We start from the raw sequence: 8,140 nt of genomic DNA on the forward strand, positions 1-8,140 counted from the left end.
TGCATAAGAGTTGGCAAACTGAGACCCTGAACACTGTAATGTTGCACTGTAACAAGACTCAGTCCATACTGCTCGGTTATTTTAAATCTGTGCCGTCTTGTAAAACATAACACAAACATAAAATCAATGCACTCATTAATCTCTTGCAATTAATTGAAAGTAATATTTTTTTTTCTTTTTGTTCTGGCACCTCTGTGCTCCATTGATCTTAAATGTCAAACTGAATTTCTAAATGTATTCCCTCTATGTGCAAATCAATAAATGACTTTGACAATGTGACACACACAGCTTCATCGCAGGAGCACTTTTACAGAACCATCTTATCATGGCCCATGTGCTTTGTTCACTTTTTTGCGAGAGCAGGAATTCTGCTCAGTTTTCATCTCTACTGGTGGAAAGATTTCCACCTATTGGGTCTGGCCTGGTGGCTCAGTGCTGCTATTGTGTTTGATCTGGGTCAGATTCCCAAGCCTGCTTCTTGCTCCTTGTACCAGGGTTGAGAATGCTCTGAAGGCAACATTCACAGTCCCCAGGAGGGAGTGAGTCCCAGTCATTGCACCACAGTGACATCTGCTGGCACCATAAGAGCACATTTATACCAGAAAACTGCCAATGTCTGAGCTAGGCGAATAGGGGAGAGGAGGAATAAAAGTAAAGCCAGAAGGTAACCTTGCCCCTCCCCACCACTATCAGGAGCATCTTCTCTAAACCCATTGTTATATGAATGTTCATGATTCTGGAGGTCATGATAATCATACACCTCTAAAACTGTATTAGTAAGGTGTGAAGCAAAGCAGAAAGGAAGCTGGGGGTTACACCTCCAAGTTCCTGGTCCTCTCTCTGACAAAGAAGCTGGAGTGCCTCTTCCTTCCCCAACAAGAGAGAGGCTGTAGGTTCTGGTGTTCCCAAGTATGGAGAAGTCAAGTAGGCTTAAAAAGACTGGAAACTGCAGCACCCAAAATCTGTCAGCGTTCCGACTCTCCCACTCACTTTATTCAATCCAAAAACACACACAAACATTACACAAGCAGCCCACCATCAATGTTCCCTCTAAGGGTTGGGTTGCTGTGGGCAAAAATGTTTGCTTGTGAGCAAAAATATGGGATTTCATTATCCTGTGAACACTACTTTCTTTGATGCAAAAAGCCTATCAATTCTACATTCACAGCAACCTAATCCTTAGAGAGAAATTTGGAGCAGCATGCGCACAAACTTTCTCACACACACACACACACTTGCATGTTCACTCTCATACTCTTTCATATGCATACATGCTCATTCTCACAAACACACCCACTCACTCTCATTCCTCTCATTCACTCCCCAGACTCTCATGCACATTCACACTCACTCAAATCTCCTCCTCTTCCACACACACACTCATCTCAGTAACTGCAAATCCTTCATTGCCAGACACATTGAGAAGTAACACAAACCTCTCAGGACTCAAACAGCAGCAGCTTTATTGATAAGCTTTTTGGCAGCAATGCAAATATTACCCCATGCCCTGGAGCACTAATACAGATCCATAGCCAGCCTATGGCCGATGTGGACTCGGCCATAGGGGCGCCATTGCGCAAAACCTATCAGCCTCCAGCCTCCTCCTCCCTCCCTCCCACCAGGCAGAAAATAGCTGCGCGGCCTCTGGAGCCTTGAAAAAATTCAATCTCCTCCTCCTGCTGGGACAATGAAAAACAGCATGGCCCACATTCGTGACCCCTCTCTGCCCCGCCCGGCAATGAAGAGTAGTGATGTCCATAGGGCAGCAAAAACCATCAAACTCCTTCTCCCCCCCACCTTCCCGGCCTGGTAGTGCAGAGCAGCGCGGCCCTAGGGCCACAAACAGCATTGGTCTTTTCCTCCCTTTCCCTGCCCAGCAGTGAAAAGTAGCCCGGCCAGCAGGGCCTCAAGGAGGAGCAAAGAGCAGAAGCATCATGGCCCACACAATACCAATAAGGATTGGCCTCCCTCCCCATGCTTCAGCAAACCTAGAGGCTAGATGAGAAAGAGAGATAGAGTCTATGAGAGTGTGTGTGTATGACTGAGGATGTGAGAGAGAGCCTGTGTGTGTGTATGTATTATTGAGTTAGTTAATGTAAATCAGTTATTTACTCTCTCGGATAATAGAAGGACCAGGGGGCACTCCATGAAGTTAGCAAGTAGCTCATTTAAAACAAATCAACAAAAATTCTTTTTCATCAGCGCATAGTTAAGCTCTGGAATTCATTACCAGAGGATGTGGTTTCAGCAGTTAGTATTACTGGGTTTAAAAAAGGTTTGGATAAGTTCCTGGAGGAAAAATCCATAAACTGCTATTATGGTAATTAATAAGCAAAAGTACGTAGTTTGGGTACTTGCCAGGTATTTGTGACCTGGTTTGGCCTCTGTTGGAAACAGGATACTGGACTTGATGGACCCTTGGTCTGACCCAGTGTGGTACTTCTTATCTTCTTATGAGAGACAGGTAAGAGAGAGAGAGAGAGAGTGTGTGTGTGTGTGTGTGACTGAGCATATGAAAGAGAATGAATGAGCATATGTATGTTTGTGTATAGTTGAGCATGAAAGAATGAACAAGTGTGTATGTGTATATGATTGTGCATGTGTGTGAGAGAGCATATGAGCGTGTATGAATGGCTGAGCCTGTGATAGAATATAAGCCTATAAGTGTATATGATTTATCATGTGCGTATAACTGAGCATGAGAGAGAGAGAGGGCAAATGAGCATATGTGTGTATGTATATGATTACATAAGAAATTGCAATGCTGGGTCAGACCAAGGGTCCACCAAGCCCAGCATCCTGTTTCCAACTGAGGCCAAACCAGGCCACAAGAACCTGGCAATTACCCAAACACTAAGAAGATTGAGCATATGTGAGAGAAAGCATGGAGAAAGTTTGTATGCAATAATCCCCTTCTCTCTCCCTGATAATCCATAACAGTCTCAGATCACCTGGAAATGAAAATTTCCCAGGTATGGACAGCAGGAGATTTTTTTTATCCTCATTATTTATTTATTTATTTATTTATTTAAGTTTTTTATATACCAACATTCAAGACGATAGTCCCATCATGCATTTATTAGGTGCATTTATTAGGTGCATTTATTAGGTGATATTTAATGTACCAGTGGTTTTGAAATATTTTATTGACTTTTGGAAATGGATAGAGATAGAAGTTTTTAATTTTTGGATGTTCTATCCATCAGCTGTTTTGAAATATTTAAAATATTTATTAGTATGGTTTTACCATTTATGATTTATGTTTCTTGATTCTATTGTTTGATGTTTTATGAGGAATGGTGGTATTTTCTGTTTTCCATATTTGCACTGCATACAGTCTGGCTTGTTATGGTTAACAGTTCAGTTTTTGTCTGTACATTTCTATTCACTCTTTATGGTCTCTCTATTAGGAATTTGGTGAGGGTCTGTGTTCAGCATGTGTGAATAAGATGAAGTGGTCTGCTAGCTTGTAGTTCTTCTATGTAGGGATCTATAACAACCTGGTTTGTTCTGTTTTCTTAATAGGAGGTATATTGGTGTTTAGCGCCTTGTGTAATATTTGCAGTGTTTCCTTTACATAGGTAGGATCGAATGCTGGCAATTAGTGCTGTTTTGGTATGCAAGGTTTAGTATATTGTAATTATAATTCAGTTTACTGTTGGCTTTCAGAGGGCCAATCCTACACCTAACATGTGCTACCATAGGCCTAATATCATATTGGTTCCAAGTGCCTTTTTTCTTTTACTTATTTTGTAGGGTTTTCTAGTTAGCACCACAGCAATGCATGTAAATATAATATAGATGTTGCTATAAGTGATAGTTTTACCTCAGAATGTCCTTTTTCATGTAAAATTTGAATAATCTTTAATTGTATGTGGGGTGGCGTGACCAGGAGGGGGGGTTGACACCTAGTGTTTGGATTGGGGGCCCGTGATTACCAAGTTCTGAAGGGAGCGCTGGTGCATGGCCCTCCAGCCCAGGCCTAACACTGCAATGACGGGAAAAAAAGATCCCTGGGAGTTGTGAATGAAGGCTCCTGGCACCAGGATCTCTGCACTGGTTCCAATTGAGCTGGAAGCCCAAAGGAGCCGGAGGAAACTGCTGAGTGAAAATAAAACTCAAAGCCCCCTCCTTTTAAACAGTCTCCCAGCTCGTGGTGTCGTGTGTTGTGATCAGGATGAGGGCGCACTTTTTCATTTGGCCATTGGTGCCACATGGTCTGGCTACAGCAAAAACTACATGCCAGCAGAAATACTGCATCTCAGTTACACATGCAGAACACAGACAGACAGACAGACCCCTACCTAATACAGAATTAGAAACAGAAACATGCAGCAGAAATAAAATGGAAAGCCTTAGAAACCAGAGTCTGAACAGTTTAATATTGAAGAAAGAACAATATACAAATATGTAATGCACATTCCCAAAGATAACATGTGCCAATCACTAAAAATTAAAAAAAAAAATATTTTTTACCTTGTTGTCTGATCTTATTTTTCTAATCAGTTGGTCCCAGACTTTTTTTTCCCCACATTACCTTTCTCGTTTTTTTTTCTTTCTCCATTTGTCTTCTTCCCTTCCTCCCTCCATTCACACTCTCACACTGGCAGTCACACACATACACATCCTCCCACACAAGCTCTCACCCAGCCACCCACCCACTCCCACACACACATAGGCTCTCAAACCCCACCTCCACCCACACAGCCTCTCTCACACGTACACAGCCTCTCACCTACCCACAAACACACACCCAGGCTCTCACCCACCCACAGGCTCTTTTCCTTGCCCCCATACACAGAGGAAAGCACCCACATACAGGCAGTCACACAAACACCCCCACCCAGAGGATATCACCAAGTCACACACACACACACACACACACACACACACACACACACACACACACACACACTCTTACCAATCCACCCAGCCCCATACACAGGCTCTCAAACCTCACCTCCATACACACAGCCTCTCTCATACACATACAGCCTCTCAACCACTCACAAACACACATCCAGGCTCTCACCTACCCACAGGTTCTTACCCTTGCCCCCATACACAGAGGCAGGAATCCACACACAGGCACACATACACCCCAACCCACAGGATCTCACACACCCACACACACGCAGCCTCTCATCTACATACACACACACAGAGGTTCCTAACTCCGACATACATACAGCCTCTCTCACCCACTCCGGTAGTCATTCACATCCCCACCGCCTGGCTCTCACACCCAGGTACTCATCTACACACACACACACATGCAGTCACCCAGACCCACAGACAGTCACCACCCCACCACCTAGGTTCTCACTCAGGCACACACTACTGACTGGGCCTAGGTGTCTTCAGCCGCCAGTGGGATAGGGTCCACTAGCAGTCTCTATGTCTTCTCTCACTCTCTCTCTCTCTCTTCAGCTGCTATGGAAAAGGCTCTGCGGTGGCCTGCTGAGTTGTGGGGTGGGAGGCAGTAGGCGTTGTGTTTATACGACCATCACCTCCTCCTGCCACGGGACTGATCTTGTGGTAAGAGCTACAAGACTGGTCCCAGGACAGCAGAAGATGATGTCGAGATAAACACGACTCCTGCTGCCCAGGAGGAGGTGGAGGCAGGTGTGATGTCACTGATTGGATTGGGCAGGGTTTTGATTTATCCCTGCCTGATCCGATCCCTTTGCAGGGGGGAAGGGCTAAGAGTTGTGCATGGCCGTACATGCGCGCAGCTTAAAGGGAATAGGGCCTACCATCCTCCATCCCAGCATATCTGCATCAGCAGGAGGTACACCAAAAATGTCTGGTTACAGCTTTAAAAGACAAGGTACAACCAACAGAGCCAAAATAGTGAGGACAAAAACTGCAGCAGAAGGAGAAAAATGTGGGCATCAGGCTAGGAAAGCTAAAGAAAATGTTACAGTGTTTCTCATTAATGAAGTTTCTTTACTGCCCAAATTCTAGGGAAAGTGAATCAGAAATGTGAGACTGAGGCTGAAATGGAAGAGGAGGAGAAGGATAGACAGCTCCTTGAACCTACTAGAGCCACGAATACAACTGAAATCTTCCTGCTAGGTGACTTTGGCAAGACAGCATGCTATTTATCTTATTAAAAGTGGCAGGGGACTGCTGTTCCTGAAGGGATCTGAATTAATGTTAGTACTCTGCAATGGTGCTGCAGGAAAGGACTGATTGTCAGGCTGATGCAATACCGTGCACTGGCTGCAGCGCACGGCTCAACCCACAACTGGATGCACGTTTTGGAGGTGCATGCATAACCCCCGATGCAAAACGGGGGTTGGCGCATCCAAAACACGCGTCCAATCGTGCGCATAGGTAATAGCGCTCATCACACGCAAATGCACGTTGATGAGGCTATTATCTATTCCCCCGATGCAAAAAAAAAAATGTGCGCCCGACGCGCATGTTTTTACTCGCCAAAATTAACGCCTGCCCCCAAGCAGGCGTTAATTTTGGAGGAACCCAAAAAGTGTACAGTAAAGCAGAAAATACTGCTTTTCTGTACTTCCTCCGACTTAATAAAAAAAAAAAGTGTGCCGGCAGACAGGTTAGGAAAAGGGACGCTCAATTAATGCGTGTCCATTTTCCTAACCCGTGGCTGTGCACAGGTTAGGAAAACGGACGCACTAAAATTGAGCCTCCGTTTTCCCAGCCGGCTGACAGCCACCTCTCCTGGGCGCCCGCTGCCAAGGAGGCACTAGGGGCGCACAATTTCCCCCTAGTACCTCCGTTTTACCACGGCAGCCCATTTGCATTTTGCCTCGGGAGCCCCGGAGAGGTGGATCGGCGCGCGTCAAGGAAACTGAGCGCCCATTTAACACTTGCCTATACTGCATCGGCTTGTGTGTGTTTTGTAATCGCTGCAGCCGCTATTGAGAAGCAGTGGACAAGAACCAAGTTTAACCCCATCTTTGAGGTCAAGAAATAGCAATGACCAGAATATTTATTATTATCATTATTTTTAGTGTCATCAAGGATTCTGTGGAACATTGTTCTAATCTTTGCTGTTTTTTTAAATCTGTAATTGCTCAATAAAATAAAATAAAGTATTTTTTTGAAAGATACCTCTATGAGGTAAACCAGGTGGTTGCAATATGTCTGACACACAGAAATCATTATAGGGCTTTTATTCAATCAAGACTTTTTCCCATTCTGCGCCTGTGGAAGAAGTCTTTACTGAAGAAGGCCCCATTGGTTGTGTTGAAGCTGCATTGAACATTTGGGCTTCAGATTCACAGCCCTAAGATCCCATATTCTTAATTCTAGTTGTTAATCAGTGAATTTTAAATAGGAGGTTTATTCATCCTTCTCTGAGACGGGTCATAATATAATTGTTTCCCAATACAGGGAAACAATACAGGGAAACAATACAGGGATGGCAGGGCATTAATTCCATCTACAACGACCTCTCCTCTTCCTCACAGCCTCTCTGTTCATATCAAACAGGTTCTAAATTTCAGCCAAATGGCCAGAAGGGACCATCCTTAGGCGAGAAGCTGCACTAGGTCAGTTTCACAGGAAGTGACTCTTACTTCTCTGGAAGAAGTATAGCACTTTTCTGCCAACTCAAGGTTCACAGCCACTTATATTTAAAGGGACAGCATCCTTATTGGGCAAATAAGTATTATAACTCCCTTCTGCCTCGTTCTTGATGAGTGAGGGTGAGTGCCTTTAGTGGCGGATTGGCCTATCTGGGTTTTGGGCATGCCCCGGTGGGCCGGTTGAATTGGTCACATGATGAAAGGCGGCAGAGAAGCCACTGCTGGAGACCAGGCCAGTAGAGCTGAAGAAGAAAAAGAAAGACTGTAGGCCGGAGCACAGGCCGAAGAACACAAAAGAAAAGCTACGGCTTTCAGGCCACTGCTGGAGCTGGGACCGAAAAAGAAAGTCACTTAAGAAGAAGAAAGACTGTGGGCTGGGGCTGGAGTGCAGGCTGAAGATGAAAAAAGAAAGGCTGCGGCCACAGCCAGAGACCAGGCTGGCGGGGCTGAAAATTAAGACAGAGTGGGGCCGGAGGGCCTAAAATAAAGACAGGCTGGGGCCACCACCGGAGATCAGGCCAGCGGCTGAAAATGAAATGAAACGAGGTTGCAGTGGTTGAAGAAAGTGAAGAGAG

General features: G+C 45.0%; 1 long non-coding RNA gene across 1 annotated transcript in view; it reads left to right on the plus strand.

Moving 5' to 3' along the window:
* The window catches only part of LOC115092689, a 146,239-nt gene extending 139,933 nt beyond the window's left edge, over positions 1–6,306 (plus strand). The window contains exon 4 of the long non-coding RNA XR_003857052.1: positions 5,968–6,306. This is a non-coding gene — a long non-coding RNA (uncharacterized LOC115092689). The remainder of the gene's footprint in view (positions 1–5,967) is intronic.
* The last annotated feature ends 1,834 nt before the right edge of the window (positions 6,307–8,140 follow it).

This window comes from Rhinatrema bivittatum, chromosome 5 (assembly GCF_901001135.1).
Source record: "Rhinatrema bivittatum chromosome 5, aRhiBiv1.1, whole genome shotgun sequence".
In the NCBI taxonomy this organism is placed as follows: Eukaryota; Metazoa; Chordata; class Amphibia; order Gymnophiona; family Rhinatrematidae; genus Rhinatrema; species Rhinatrema bivittatum.